The sequence below is a fragment of the Notolepis coatsorum genome (genome assembly GCF_963971535.1).
Source record: "Notolepis coatsorum genome assembly, chromosome: 2".
NCBI lineage: Eukaryota > Metazoa > Chordata > Actinopteri > Aulopiformes > Paralepididae > Notolepis > Notolepis coatsorum.
This window is the reverse complement of record NC_140166.1, coordinates 225,184,149-225,201,266: the sequence shown is the minus strand read 5'-3', so window position 1 is coordinate 225,201,266 and position 17,118 is coordinate 225,184,149.

Genomic DNA, 17,118 nt, shown 5'->3' with positions numbered 1-17,118 from the left:
TGTCTGTCTCAGACACACAGGACCTGCAAACTGCCGCTGCTCCTCCTCCCTTGCCCCGCCCGCACCCGTGTACAGTTTGTAAACACAGAGGACTGAGAGGAGGCTCTGCTCGAGTCTATAGTGCATTCGACGTGAGCTAACGTTAGCTACCTAGCTATCGTTACTGTTTAAACAAAATTACCCAGTCAACTATTCACTTTTAGTAGGCATTGTCTAACCGGTATCTAGCCGGCTAGCTACTGATAGCTCCTGATATCAACAAATGCTCCAGCAAGTCTAGTAGTGCATGTTGATACCTCCGTTAGCTCACGTTAGCTAGCTCGCGTTAGTTCACTGTTCAAAACGAAATGTCCCATTGAACTAAATAGTTCACGGAGGCGTCGTCTTAACGTTATCTAGCGGGCTAGCAGTAGCTACAGATAGCTCCTGATATCAATGTCTTATAACATTGATTCGATGCATATTCGAGCTGAGGGCTTGCTGAATGTGATTTATACCAATACTAGGGTCCAGCTGCAGCGCCGGAGGGTCCAGCTGTAGCGCCGGAGAATCCTGGCCGTAGCTGGAGGCTACTAGTACACACAGACAGTGGAGCTGTTTGCAGATAGCGAGCATTTTGACTTGTTGCGTGGTGGCGATGTCTCGCAGATAATACAAGTACAAGTCTAATTATATAATATATATTTTATAAAAAATAAAATAAAAAATTTATATAAAATATTTTTTTATTTTTTTTAATAAAGAATTATCGGTATCGGATCGGTATCGGCCGATATGGCTCACGGCGATCGGTATCGGTGGCAAAAAATGTGATCGGGGCATCCCTAATTTCTACATATTGCATGTGTCCGGATGGCAAAATTCTGTACTGCATCTAGAAAAGCCCCTGTAAATGATCTGCCCATTGTTCATTTGTTTAGATATTGACTATACTTGATCTTAAGAAGTAGCTGAATGGGCTCAGTGGCATCTTTTAGCTTTTGGTCATTGTCATATTCACAGTCAAAGATGGAAAAAAAACGAATAATTCATATTCTCCTTTGGTTCATTACAATTGACTAGGGCTGTCATGATTCATCGACCATGTCGACTATGAAATTTCATTGACTTGTATGCCTTTTGTGGTGGAAATGGCAGACGTTAAAAGTCATAGCATTCGCAACGTGTAATCCAACTAGTGCGCAATCTAAACCACTATTCGTGATTCTGCCTAGAGCCAGGACTGGACAGTGCGTGTTCGCTCGCATTTGATGTTTCACGTCAACTCCAGCTGGAAAGGAAGGGCCGAGTCCGATACCCCCCCACCTTCAATTTTAAAAGCTATGACAGCCTGTGACAACTCCTCTTGCGAGTCGCGCTGTTTCTATGTAAACTCTGTGAGCAACGGTTTTAATTAGTGATGCACGATATATCGGCCGCCGATATAATATCGGCCGATATGGCTGTTTTTTTACACATCGGTATCGGTCCGATATCAAGATAGGGTCGATATGGGCCGATATTATTATTATTATTTTTTTTTAATATACATGTTTTGGCCTTAAATCGTTAAAAAATATCAGTCATTTCTGAAAATAAGTTACAAAAATTAAAAAAAAAACGCGTTTTGGAAAATAGCTCTTTATTTGATTATCATAAAAAAGTGTTTTCTATACAGAGATATCGACATCGGTAAATATCGGTATCGGCCAGAACAGCAATATTAATATCGGTTATCGGTATCGGCCACAATTTTCACATCGGTGCATCACTAGTTTTAATAAATGTGTCTAACATGCTTTACATCCTCGCCATTCCATTCATGTATGCCCACGTCGCGGTAAAACCTAAACTAAAGTTAGCTGCTAACTAAGCTAAATAGCTCACAGACACAGGAGAAATTAGTTTTGTGGAGTTCCAATAGTGAGGAATGGGGGGGGGCGGGGGGCTGAGCCCGTCTCTCTCTCTTTATGTTCAATGAAGTAGCCAAACGTTACACTATAAAAACTAACTGGATAGTTAAATTATATAATAAATAATAAATATTGTAAAATCCTTAAGTCTGCTATAAGCTATTCTCCCTCTCTCTTGTGTGTGTGCGTGTATACATTTACTATAGGCTACTCTTTGACATTGATTAGGCCAATTAGCTTTAACAAGCATGATTCCTGAGCCTATTTTATTCAAAAGGAAGATATTGATTTAAATAAGTACATGGCCTATATATATAAAAAATACATGTAATTAGGGATGCCCCGATCATGTTTTTTGCCACCGATACCGATCGTCTTTGAGCCATATCGGCCGATACAGATGGTTTTTGGTTTTCTTATAGCAGCTGGCAGCATTATACTGTAGGTCTAACACAGGCACTCAAAGTCCAGACTCCGGTCCAGACCGAACCACAACTGTCTCTGGACTCTGAGCAAATGATACTTTTATTGATAATGATATGTATTATCTGTATTATCTGCGAGACAACGCAACAAGTAAAAATTCTCCGCTATCAATAATGCAAGCAGCATCTTTGCATGCAAGACTCCACTGTGTGTGTGCGTCCGTCTATTCTGCTTTGGTCCAATCACATTCCCCCACACAGTGTGCGAATCAGAGGCAGAGTAGGGCGGGTCTTCACGGAATGCTTGTTGTCTCTTCAGCGAGCTGGGAGTGTACCGGGGCTTGCTCAATGTGAGAGTGGTCCGTGTCGTCCAGCCCTATGAATTTCATGACTTTTCTTGTGATCGCCTTAGCCTTCCTACCAGGGCTCGAGACTTAACAACTATAAGGGCCAACTTGACTTAACAAAAACAATAAAACTATAAGCCCTTGAGGAGGCTGTTACCGGCTAAAAACCTATAGTTGACGCGTCTGTGGCCGCTGTTGTATACCGTCTGGTGAAAGGAATGAATGTCCACAAGGTCCGTTCCACTAGTACCCCAAATGGGTTCATTTACCACATAATTAACGTATGCACCAATTGCATGTGATACAAAGCAAATGCCAACGATACCTTCAAAAGAACAAACAAACACTATACACTACAAACAAAACGATAACAAAACAACGTGCCGTGTCGACGTGACGACTTGACGGTCAAAAACTGTTTAGCCCTGCCGGTAACCAAACGCACCTGGCTGTCATCAGTCCCGTTATTCATTAAGTAGCTGAGTACGTCACCTACTGGTGAGCCAAGTCAAGTCAGTTTTATTTGTATAGCACATTTCCAGGCAGCGGCAGCTGACACCAAAGTGCTTCACAAGCAAGTTGATAAAAACAAATTAGTGTGAGGCAAGGTATAAGATTAAAAGAAAGAAAAAAAACATAGCAAAGCAATGAAAGCAACAAAAACAAACAGTATGGTGCAAGATATAGGATTAAAAACATAATAAAGCAATGAAAGTAATAAAAACTGGTAGGACACAGTAAAACAAAGAGGATAGAAGGGCCAGGGGTCTAGTGGTGGTTAAGTAGGGGGGAAGGCCAAGGAGAACAGGTAGGTTTTCAAGAGTGATTTAAAAGCCTGGGCAGTCCGTACGCTGAGGGGGAGGCTGTTCCACAGTCTAGGCGCTGCGGGCACTGATGCCACAAACTCAATTTGGCAGGCTGCAGGCACACTGTATATAGGCAGAACAACATAAATACATAAATCCAAACAAATGCATAAAATATAACATATGGCACTACAACCATGTAAATTGGCTCTTACACCCCGGCCTCTAATTGTTAAATGTCATAACATATAACAATAACATAAAATGAAAAACAAAAAAGAGCCAAAGTGTGCCATATAACCACAAAACAAATCAAATATTTGAGACTATTGCCTCGTGCATAACAAACTTAGGACCAAGCCCGGTCAATGGTAGAGCCATATGAAATCCGTTTTATTATTTTCCAAATTCCATTTTATTTTTTCCCAAATTCCGTTTTTTCCGTTTTAATATTTCAGAATTCTGTATTTTGCTTTTTATGCTCATTTTACCATCAGAAATAGTGTCTAATAAGTGGGAATGAATAAATGTCTACAATTGAATATGATATAACAGTCCATTTAATGTTTTTAAGTGCTGCAACTCAGAAATACAGTTACATTTTACACAATACTTTTCAAATAATATTGTGACAAAATAAAAATACACATTTCAAGTGTAAACAATAGATACAGCTACTACTGACATTATCACAATGTCAGTAGCCTAGCTATATCTATTTTATTGTGATGAAATATAGTAATACATAATTTAGGCACCTTTAGTTTAGTTTATTTCGTTTATAAAGGACAGTGTATAATGACAATCGTTTGCATTAAACAAATGGATTGCACCAGATTTAGCAAGAAGCTATCATTTCCATCTATAGTCCTATGTACTGTAAAACGTTTCATAGCTATTTAAGTTTATTTCGATTATAAAGGGCAGTGTATAATGACTCGTTTGCATTAAACAAATGGATGGGTGCACTAGATTTAGCAAGAAGCGATCATGTCCTAACGTTTTTGTGGCTCCAGTCCACGGAACGTTGACAGAATTAGCAAAACACCTTATCGCCGGAGGCATAAAAGTCATTAGGATACTGCTCTGCTCTGAATTGAGGGCTTATTGGGGAATTTATTAGCTTCTTGACGATGTAAACACCGAAGCAGCGAGACGCTTGGGAGACTGCCTGTGTTGTGTGTAACCCGCTCTAGCGTCCGCCTCCCCGGTCGCGTGTGCACCAAGCGTTCCACCCAAAAACGGAATTTCAGTCCAGATTAGGCCAAATTCTGCAATATTCCACGTTTTGCAGTTGATTCCATTTTTATTGGTCAATTCCGCGATTCCGTCCGCGATTCCGTGAACGCGGATTTCATATGGCTCTAGTCAATGGTCATTCCAAGATCAATGTCTTGGCCTTTAAGCACCGAGCACCCCAAGCCGTTCTCGTCTGGGAAGGCCTCTAAAAACTCTGCCGAGGAGCTGCAGAGTTGAAAATGTCAATAAAATCTCCCGCCATCTTGTCCATTAGCGCTCAATGTCATTGGGAATGTTTTCATCCCAGCTGCACACTCTTCTCCACAGTTTGAGCAGCATGGACTTGGCAGGACTGGGCCAAGGAAACTCAAGGGATGGCACACCGAAATCTGGTTGTTCAGTGAAATTCCCAGGTTGCTCAGTGTCTCTTCCAATCTGCTCACGGAAATCATATTGACAGTGGCCACTGAAATCCCATTTTCAGGACCATTATTTTCTTGCAGGGGGCCGTTGACCACCCAGCCCAGAACAGTTCTCATAGCATACGGACCATTTCCATGGCCGTTGATCACCTCCCAAGGTTCCAATAACCTGGGAGCATTGGTACCAATCAATAGATCAACATTTGCCTTTATGCTGGGAATTTGGACATGGGACAGGTAAGGCCACTTCAGCAAATCTTCCTGTGATACAACATTGTCACTTGTCACAGGCATTTTCCTTTGTGAAAGGACTTCTGGGAGGCTATAGAAAGTGTACCCATTGAGACCAGAGACCTCCAAAGCTTTCAGTGAGGTACTTGATACTAGAGATGTTCCGATACCATTTTTTCCTTTCCGATCCGATTCCGATACCTAAGCTTTGGGTATCGGCCGATACCGATACTTATCCGATACCAGTGCATACATTAAAAATATTAAAAATTATTATATAAATTATAAAACTTTTTTTTTTTAATACAGCTACTGTTTTATATATACTGTTTTTTAGTAATAACTATAAAGTAATGGTATTTATTCAACAACAGGTGATTGTATAGATTAGTATCAGTAATTGAAAACTATCTCAATGAGTTCACCCACGGAAAGGTTGTTGGCACATTAGTTCCACACGGACATTATTCGTTGCTGCACTTGCTTCCACAAGAAGGCTCCGTTTAGTACCAGAGGCTCTGTTGTTGTGATTTTTGCACAATAAATATTCAACATTCTCTTTTGAGACTCCGCCTCAGACTCTTATCATTTGGCACTAAAAGCTAAACATTGTCGCCGATATGGCTGTCCGCAACATGTCATTAATTGTGTACGCGACGTGCAATTGTGCAATGACAACGTTACCGTGAGCTAGGTTAGCTAGCATGAGCTACCGCTATATGGAAAGACTGTAACGTTACTGCCGGTGACATTGTGATTTAACTTGGAATACTCCTTTGCCAACTTGCTGTACTTTGCTTGCAGATCTGCAGTCATTATTGCTGGATTATGATAGCCCCAACTTTAGCCAAGGTAACGTCAAAGCTAGCTTTCGGTTAGCTGTTCAATGCTAATAACACCAGCCACCAAGCGAACTCATCAGAGCTCCCCGTCAACAGCGCTGTCGGGACAATGGCATTTTAAGAAAGTATCTGCTCTGCTGTTAATGGCAATTGACACTTTAATTCACGGTCGATTAAGCACACGTTTGTTTTATAATGCTCACCCAGCGAAGTATGAGTATATAAAGTATCTACAGAGCCCAACGTCCGCAGTGTTGTTGATAAATTACGTCATGGTATCGGAGCGCAACATTAGAGGGTACTCGCCGATACCGATACCAGCATTTTAGGCAGTATCGGCGGCATTTCCGATACTGGTATCGGTATCGGAACAACTCTACTTGATACCACCTGCTCCTGGCTCAAAGTGCACAGAAGGAAGTTAGTCTGTGGTCCAGTCACATCCAATGCACTCATTAAATGTTCAGAACAAAATGTTGCAGAACTGCCAGGGTCGAGAAAGGCGTATGTTTGCAGTATCTTTCCATTTGTGGACTTGACTTGGACTGGCAGAATGGACAGCTTACAATTTCCTCCGCCGGCCCCAGTAAGACCACACGTCTGCGTGGCTATAGTGACACTTGACTTGACAGCTGAAGTGACACTTGCAGATGAATTAGGCTGCTGGTATGTGCTGAGGTAAGGCCTGTCAATGTGAAGCATGGTTGGATGTTTTTTCTCACAAACCTTGCAGGTTAGGCGCAATCAGCACTCATGTGACCGAAACACAAACATCCGAAACAAATCCTATTTTGCTTTATGAAGATAATTTTATCGTTGTGGTTCTTGCCTTTCAGCCACGGGCACTGATCCTGAAAGCAGCATACACAAGACTCAGATTTCTCCATTTCAAAATCCTGCCCCCTATGGACAGAGCCTGAATTGGCTTTGAAATCATGTCCCCTATGGACAGAGCCTGAGTATGCTCTGCTATCCTGTCCTCTATGGACAGAGCCTGAATTGGCGTTGGAATCATGTCCCCTATGGACAGAGCCTGAATATGCTCCGCTATCCTGTCCCCTATGGACAGAGCCTGAGTGTGGGTTAAAATCATGTCCCCTATGGACAGAGCCTGAGTTTGGCTCCTTGGAGTCCAGACGTGTGACAGTTGTAGCAAAGCTGTTGCCTTCAGCTCTGCCAAACTTGAACTGAGGCTGGAACTTGCTCCTGTTGCTCAATCCATCCTTTATGGTTGGTTGATCCTGGATGTCACCGAAAAGTGAGTCAGAAAGGATCCTGGCCTGACGTTCCGGACGCAGTGGGGACGAAGAGGATTTATTTGGAAAATGTCAACTGCGCCGACTGTCAGTGCGCTTATCACGGTCACTGGCAAATGGCGTCTTCTGAGTGCTCGCTTTGTTGACAGTGCCACGAGAGCACTGCACAAGACCCGCGGACATATATAATGTTTAATAAAAGTTCCCGCAGTACTAGCCATCAGTCAAGGGAGCACTCGCAAACAAATAACGTTAAACACAGCAGAAGATGAAAAACAGACAGACTGACCAACGGGAATTTTGTTGAATAGTTTATTGGTTTAGAATGGAACTGCATCCGATTCCAACCCTAGTACAACCCTCGAGGCTAAGGTAAGGACACATTTAAATCACAGAGGTGTAATGTTGTCTATTGGAACTGTATACAGTAGTTAACTTCTAGTTAGCGTTTTAGCTATATAGCTGCTTGCTAGCTAACGTTAGTCCTGTGTGTGTGTGTGCTCAAAGCAGCCTGCACCATGTTAGCTAGGTGTATCTGTTATATTGAGGAGGCTTGACAACCGAGGTTCAAAGTTAACTTCACATTTATTGGCTGTTGGTTTACATGTGGCTACGAAAAAAAATCACACAGCTCAACTGTGTGTCTTGACTTCCTGCCTGGTGTGACATCACACAACAAGTACGGAATCCACGAGGCTCAAATGTCTGTTGTAATGACTTATGCTGCCACTGAAGATGTTCAGTTTGGAATATGAATGAACACACTTGTATTCCTTACAGTATTCATGAAATTGGACACTTTGACTACCTTAGATATGTCAGATGATTCTGTACTTTTCACTACATGTTTTATTACTTCTTAAACTATATTATCAGTCCTTAAAATATTAGAGTTACAAATATCCATAATAATCTACAAGACATCATTAACACTAACAATATATATACAGTATATATATTTTGTATCATAATGATTCTTGTGAAATAAGTTGCCTTTTGACTAAATACATTTATTTTCTCTTTCTCTACAGAAACAAAGACTGACTTGCTCTCATTCATCACTCACTCACACTATTACTGACAATAAAATAAGAAAGGTCTTTCAATATTGTTATTGCTTTGGTTGTTGTTTTGTTGTTACCTGTTGATAGAATGTGCCTATTGTTCAAATAAATAATTATTTACCTACTATCACGGTTATACGCATGGGTGCACTCTAAAGTGGTTTGCGTTAGCAGCCGTTTGTTTTTAATCTGCCTTTTTCTTTTTACTCCGCGGTAAGCTTAACAAACTCTCCATGCTCCTCTCGGTGATGGGACTTCAAGTGTCTTATTAAATTTGTTGTGTCGAAACTTTTTACATTGCTTCCCCCACAAGGTATTTTATCCTGGCATACATTACAGATGGCATTTGTTGAATCTGTCTCAGACACTTTGTAATAGTTCCACACCACCGACATGTTTTAGGCTAGTTAACATGCGACAATGACACCAACTCCGCTGAAAATTGCTCATGTTTTTCGCGTCATTGGTCGGTTTTCGCAATCGGGGACTAGTAGAAAGCATTATCGGAATTCCCCAATCTCATATTTATACTGAATATCGGCCGATACCGATCTCTGGCCGATCGATCGGGGCATCCCTAATTGTAATCGTATCTCCTGTGCTGGCACAAGCACTACCATAGCATGGAGTGGAGAGAGATAACACACAATACATATAATATCCCTGTTTTTCAGCATTTAGCTACAGGCATGGATACATTGTATCATGTAATGATAAATAATGTCATAGTAACGGGCAGGTGTTATAAGATAAGAATAAACTTGATTGTCCCCGCGGGGCCAATTTACTTGGAACATCAGTGATGCATCAGTCTGCGATAACAGTGTAAACAAAGAAGAAAAAATAATATATACAATCATTCATTCAGTTAGTAAAAAGGACTTCAGACAAATATGACAATACATAGAGACGTACAACCATAATACATAAGTACCGGTAGGTAAACTCATTTCAAAAGCTTCAAAAAGTGAGAACTAATGACCGGCTATGCTAACTAGGCTAACATCAACCCCACGAGCGATAAGAAGCAGCTGTGGACGCTGCTAAGAACACAGTAAGAGCGGAGAACTCCCCTCTCAACCACTGAAGACATACAGCTAGAAAACACATTTCAGTCACTACCTGACGAGCCTAGATCACCAGGAGGACGGGGCTCAGATGCCAGTCCCACGCCGAGGACACGAGCAGCAGGACAGAGGACATCAACAGCAGGCCAGACTCGCTCGGAGGAAACGGCTGATGTGGTTATTTTGAACCAAGGGAACGTAGTTTGTGGCTGCAGCCCCGGACACCATCGTTTTTTCGCGACAGCGCCACCTACCGTATTGGATGACCAAGGGCCCGAATCCAAGACAAGGGACGATTGATTGATTGATTGAAAAGTTTATTAACAGATTGCAGAATGGGTACAGTACAGTACATCTCAATACATACAATTGTTAAGGGGATGCAGACCAGAGAAAGACTTTCGTCTTGTTTACACCAGGGTCCCCCATTTTCAATTCATCATAACATATATGCAGGGCCGCCTCAGGGGGTGTGCGAGCAGTGCGGTCGCACAGGGCCTCGCGGGAAGGGGGGCCTCGCAAAAAAAAAATAAATAAAAAAAAAATTTTATTTATTTTTTTTATTATTTTTTTTTATTTTTTTTTTATTTTTTTGCGAGGCCCCCCTTCCCGCGAGGCCCTTTTTCATCACAGACCTAAAATCTAGTTTTGCTTATATGCTTATATATTTCACATTAGACACGTTTGTAGAATGTGTCTGACTTCCTGGCTCTGCAGACTGCAGTTTTCCGGTTTCTGCGGATTTGCTGCTCTACAGATTTTAGGATAGTGTTTCCGGCCCGTCCGCCGACCGCCGTAATACCAAATAGAAGAAGAAGACACACGAGGTAGTCAGGTAGATAATTCAGCGCTATTCAGAGGAGCGAGGCGAGTGGATGTCTTTTCAAAAGAAGGAGAAGAGAACTTGTGAGCAGATAAATCTGTTAGGCAGCAATATGCCGAAAGGTGTCCAGTCTGCCGGAAAGTACTCGAAGAAGAAGAAGAAGAAGAAGAAGAAGAATTACACCGTGGGCCAAGTCTACTTCCAACTTCACCATTGGCGCCGGCCGCGCCGCATTCATTGATACTGCGTTATGTGAGTCAACCTATGATTAAATACCCGCCGTGGACCTGTCCTGACCTATCTATCTTTCTCTCTTTCTGGAGCCAAACTGGTCGACAAGCTAATATATAGTACTACTAGTAGCTAACTGTGTGTGCCTGCTGAGAGCACCTGGCTGTATGTAGACAGTAGCCGCATAGCTTGTTAGCTGTTAGCTAACGCAGAAGCAAGCTATGCGGCTACTACATGCAGCCAGGTGCCTGATTGAGCTAACTGTTAGCCAGTTAGCTGTTTAGCGTCAGCTGGGAACGTTCGTTTGATGCTATCAGTTAGCCTTGAGAATAGCAGGCCCTGGCACTCTGACTACGACATCATCTTTGACAGAAGATGTAGTCGGGCCTGCACCATGACAAGGCTCTGGCCATAGCTTTGTCCCGACAGCGAGAGGCCTTTCGTCAACGTGGAGACCTGTGTTCCTCGTGCAGGTAAAATGTCATGACATTACCCCACTCTTCCTTCCTTCCCCTCCCGAATGTTTTGTTAATAACGATGTTTTTTTCCAGGCAAAACATATGCTACTTCACAACATTTGGAGATACGACATGTGCTGTGTGTGAATGGTCGTTTGTGTAGCTTGGGTAGCGTTGGGCCGTTGGCCAAAGCTGTGTGTCACGTGGCCTGGTGTCACAGTACCTGGCTAGCCTATTTAGCTGATGTCGGCCATTGGCTCCTTGCTGCTTTGGTTTCTCTGGTATAGACGCTCTTCTTGTTGGATTGTTGATCTTTGTCCTTTTGAATCTCTCATACATGCTATAGTCTCTCTCTAACACACACACACATGACAAACACACATGTTCTCTCTCTCTCTCTCTCTCTTTCTAACACACACAGTCTGCCTATGGCGGCCTTTCTCGATGGCTAGGCTGTGCTCAAGGATCTTCAGTCACAGTGCTCAGGTATTCTGCCACTGTGTACTCTCTGTTTAGGGCCAAATAGCATTTCAATTTCTTTCCAATGTGTCTCTCTCTCTCTCTCTCTCTCTCTCTGTACACTGTATATTGACTGTAGAACGGGAGCTCTCTCTCGCTCTCTCTTTTGCTATATGTTGACTGTATCATGCCCCGCCTCGGGCAGCGCTATTATTTAAGAATATGTTGACTGTATAAAAAAAAAAAAAAAAAAAATATATATATATATATATATTTTTTTTTTTTTTTTTTTTTTTTACCTTTTGGGGGGGGGGGGGGGGGGGCTCGCGTTAAATCTCGCACAGGGCCTCGCATTTCTCCCAGGCGGCCCTGCATATATGACATACATGACATACAGATAGACAGTACTGCTACATCTATACATTTATGACATATCAGATTTGCAAATACAGTACTGTTTGTGATACAAAAGTGTCCAGAAAAGGAGTGTATATACATTTGGCGTAGAAACTGTACATTGGAGGAGGTTGGTGGGGTGGGGTTGGGTGGGTTGGGTGAGGGCTGTACATTGGAGGTGGGGGGGGGGGGGGGGGGGGTTGGGTAGGGGACACACACACATTTTACACTGTACATTGGAATATTGACAAAGCCTTACTTGGTCATTTACTGTACAACTAGGTTAGGACATTTGTAGGGGCCAGTTTCGAATTGCAGTCTCACGTAGGTGTTTTTTGAGAGTGTTTTTGAAGGTGGGTAGTGATTCACATTCCTTTACAGCTTTAGGCAGGGCGTTCCACATTGATGTGGCATAATTGCGAAACGTGTTTAGTCCCTTGTTTGAGCCGAATCTGGGTTTTACATGATTTGTGGAGCTCCCTCTGGTGTTGTGATCGTGGTATTCACTGACCTTTGGGAAGTATTTTGACATGTACATGGGTACCTTGGTCGCGTAGTGTATCTTGTAGACCCATTGCAAGTTGCTGTACTCTGTCGTCTACTCTAAGCCATCCTAGGTTGTCAAAGTGGGCAGGGGTGAGGTGGGTTCTAGGAGTCAGGTCAAGTAGTAGTCTGACTAGCTTGTTTTGAGATGTTTGTAATTTGTTTTTTAGTGCCTTTGAGGTGCTTTGGTACCATGAGGTGCAAGCATAGTCGTAGTACCCTTGAATGAGTGCTCCTGCTAGAGTCTTCAGGGTATTCTTGTTTACCAGAGAGGAGATCCGGTACAAGAATCGCGTTCGTTGGTTGACTTTTTTTTATTACATTGGATGCCATTTTGTCACAGGAAAGATTAGCCTCTAGGATGGAACCCAGGTAGGTAATTTCATCTTTCCTTGTGATAATATTGTCACCCACTGTAACCGAGAAGCCGTCGGTCTTGCTGAGTTTGTTATTTGAACCGAAGAGAATGGACTCTGTTTTGCCCATGTGTAATGATAGTTTGTTGTCGGCGAGCATATGCAGATTTTGCCTAGTTCCGAGCTGAGGGCTTTTTCAACCTGTAACTTGTTCTTGTCAGAGACCAGCAGGGCTGAGTCGTCCGCAAACAGGAACAAGTTGCAGTCACAAGCTGACGACATGTCATTTGCATAAATTAGGAATAGTAGCGGTCCTAGTATGCTTCCTTGTGGAACACCACAGCTCACTGTGAGGGGGGGGGATAGGGTACCGTTTACTTCCACCATCTGTTCCCTCCCCTCCAGGTAGGATTGTATCCAGCTCACTGATAAACTATCAAAACCAATTGCTTTTAGCTTGTCAATCAGAATGGTGTGATTGACAGTGTCGAAGGCCTTTTGTAGGTCCAGCATGACCATGCCGCAGTATTTGCCCGCGTCCACCTCTTGTTTGATGTGGTCGTTCAAGTAGAGAAGGCATGTGTCAGTGGAGTGGGATGTTCTGAAGCCAGATTGGAATTCGTAGATTAGATTTTTTCGTAGATTAGATTTTTTAACAGATTGCAGAATGGGTACAATACAGTACGGCTCAATACACACAATTGTTAAGGGGATGCAGACCAGAGAAATACGTTTGTCTTGTTTACATCAGGGTCCCCCATTTTCAATTAATACTGACATTTATGACATACACACATACATGATGACATCATGACATTTATGGCATAGGGACATACATGACATACAGGATTACAGGTATATACTATATAGTACTGTTTTGTGACATATACGATATGCAAATATATAGTACTGTTACCCAGAGATCCTAACAGTAAATATATACATATTGTGATATAAATGAGCCCGAATAATGAATGATGACGTCAGGAGCAGGGACTCAATCGGCGGTCATGATTGAACTCAGGTGTTACTGATTGCGGTCGGGAGGAGACGCTGAGACTATTCAAAAGCCAGTGGGACTCGGGGATCAGGGTCGGAGCACCTCGCTACATTTGGTACCAGCACCCTGTTAGGATTCCAGGGAGGAGGGATCGATCGTGGTTAGGTAGGACCACCGGCGACGAAGAAAAGACAGCGAGCGGCACAGGTTCTGTATAGTGATAGGAGGGGAGGCCTATCCTGCTGGAGCTATACGAGGGACCGGCAAATAGAGGGTGCTGCTGTATCTAGCTCCCATAACGCTACACTTGAACGTTCTTGCGAATGCGAGTCTGACTGCCAGGGTAAAAGCCACAACCTGGTGTACTCGCCGTCAACCGAGTCGTTTTCCCGGAGCGTTGGACGGTGTCCAAAGAACAGACCCCCCCGGGAGGGTCGCGCCGCGAGGGCGAGTTAAGTCCACTCATACCATTTTGTACTGCACATTTTATATTGTATTGTGTATTGTATATCGTGTACTTTATTCTGTATTTATATCGTGTCTCCTAATGTAACCGGCATATTAGCCTTTAGTTAATATATGCCCCTTTTGTATAGCTCAGGCCGATATATTTTATTTCTATTGTGACCAATTGAAGGGTGACAGGGGAAAGCGAGAGGGAGGGGTAATTAGTACCTGGAGAGTATTCCGTAATTAGCTATTGTTACAGTTGAGCTGTTGTCTATTTGCAGTGCCTATTTGAGAGGGTGGTTAGCGGGCCATGTGTGATGAGGCATATACCTTGTTCAAAGTGCAGTGCCTCTTAAAGAGGGTGTTTAGTGTGTGTGATAGAACATACCGTGTTCACATTGGCAGTGCCTCCTATAGAGGGTGAGTTACTTATATACCCGAAACCCTTTACGGTACCTGATTATTCCCCCTGATTAGTAACCCCTGGACCCCTGTATGAATTGATTATGTTGTGTAGTAATGTGTCCTATATATTGTGTATGAGGCCTGAGTACTAATGTACCTAGTTGGAGGGTGGCGGCGGACGAGCAGAGAGGGAGGGGAGACTGGTAACGGGAGGTGATTCAGTTGGTCGGCTGTAGAGTGTGTGACTATAATAAGTGCATCGACCGTACCTCGTTCAAACTAAGGGTTTTTACCCATATATAAGTGTGCTGTGATATGTGCTCTACCTAGAGGTGAAGGGTTTTTACCTATATATAAGTGTGCTGTGATATGTGCTCTACCTAGAGGTGAAGGGTTTTTACCTATATATAAGTGTGCTGTGATATGTGCTCTACCTAGAGGTGAAGAGTTTTTACCTATATATAAGTGCTGTAATTTATAGTGTGCTTAACCTAGAGGTGATATCATTTACTTAAGGGATGCCTTACTGTAACCGCTGTATTCTCTGGTTCTGCTAACACCGTCATGTCTCAGGAGGGGATATTCGTATCGGCCTCATGGCTCATATGTTTTAACTAATAAACCTTGTATCTTTTGTAACCTGGTTGTGCTGTTGACTCATTGATGGGCTTTGGCAAAAGAGCAGCTTCCCCTGCTAATGAGCAGTTTCTCCTGCTCATAGTATAATTCATGTTTTTATTACAATATGATGGGGAGGAGCAGGCACGTTGGAACAGGGGGTGCGGGGGAGCGGCAGCACCCCCTAGTGGCAGCTTCAGTTACTGCACAAAAGTAAAAAACAGTATTTTTATATACTGTAACATATATATAATATAAGTTATACGTTTATCCTGCTCAAAGCACTTGACTTCACCATTACACTGACACACTTGTAAATACGTTAACACTTTAACTGCCGAAAACTGCAGAGGACGCCGTAACTCGTCTTTGATATCAATATTTCAAAAATCTGTGATCGAAATCATATTTTAGTTCCGGAGCCTTGACACACAGTGCTGATCTCCTCTCAACCCTCTAGCGGTTCAAGAGCGCCATCTGGTGGCCGATCGGCAGATCGAAACCGGATATCAACCTTTGAACCGGCAGGACTCACTCCATATGGGGTCCGGGCACTCGCTAATGTTAGAGAGACTCTGTCTTCACACAGTGAACATCGATCGGTGGAAATAACTCGAAAAAACAACATGATTTGGACGTATATACTATTAATACAACCTGGAAATAGATCGGGCATTTCAACATCCCATAATCGAAAACTGTCTACTCCACGCTGATCGCCCAACGGCCCGAGGAGACTGGGGTGAGTTTTAGCGTGTAGTATTACCGTGTTCGATATAAACTGCTATGATGAACATATGACCCACATTAGATGAATGGTATAACGTTGCCCACGGAATTATAAACGCCCCCTCGCCCATCCGGTCAATATCAGATGATACGTAGTAACTTCTAGAAGTACCTCCAGTTGACATTTTTCATCTGGCACCGATCGCTACCAAACTGTATTTGATCATCAATATAATGCATTTGGGGCTACTAAATCACGTTCTGGAGAAAGCTGCAGAAAGAGATGAAAACATACTTATACTAGTTTAGACCATATTTTAGTATGAATATGTGAATGAAAAAGTTTAACGTTGCTACACCATGAACAATACATATAGGACATTGAATGGGCCCTAATAATGGCAATCTAGCAATAGAATTTAAAAAGTTATAGCCCTGCAAATAAGGGGAACTTCTCCATGTTAAATAGAGCTGGCAAGGGATGGTATATCATGAATTTAACCTTGGGCAATCAAAGTGTTAATTCTTATTAGATTGCCCGACTGTATTATTTTCCTCGCTGTGTGAAATACTACAGTTGCGTCTGAGGGGAGTGGCCACTGGCGGACAGTGCTCCCTGTCTCGGGTGTCGGAGAGGAGACGCACAGATGAGGAGATGAGAATGAATTAATGAAAACTTTATTTAACAGATTGCAGAATGGGTACAATACAGTACGGCTCAATACACACAATTAAGGGGATGCAGACCAGAGAAAGACGTTTGTCTTGTTTACATCAGGGTCCCCCATTTTCAATTCATAGTGTTCATAGACGCACCAAAATCCATTGCAGGGTGAAAATTTGCCGCAAAACATTAATATCTTTGGAACCGTTTGTGTTCAATTGTATCTGAATCGGGAGATGATCTTTTCTCGTCACAATTGAAATTGTATTTCTCAGTCGAGCAAAAGCTGGCTGGCAGTCTCATTGAATAATATACGCACTCCGAAAGTCTATAAACTTGTGCATAACGGAGCAGAGGTCCCCAACCATCGGGTCGCGGACCGATGTAATATAAAA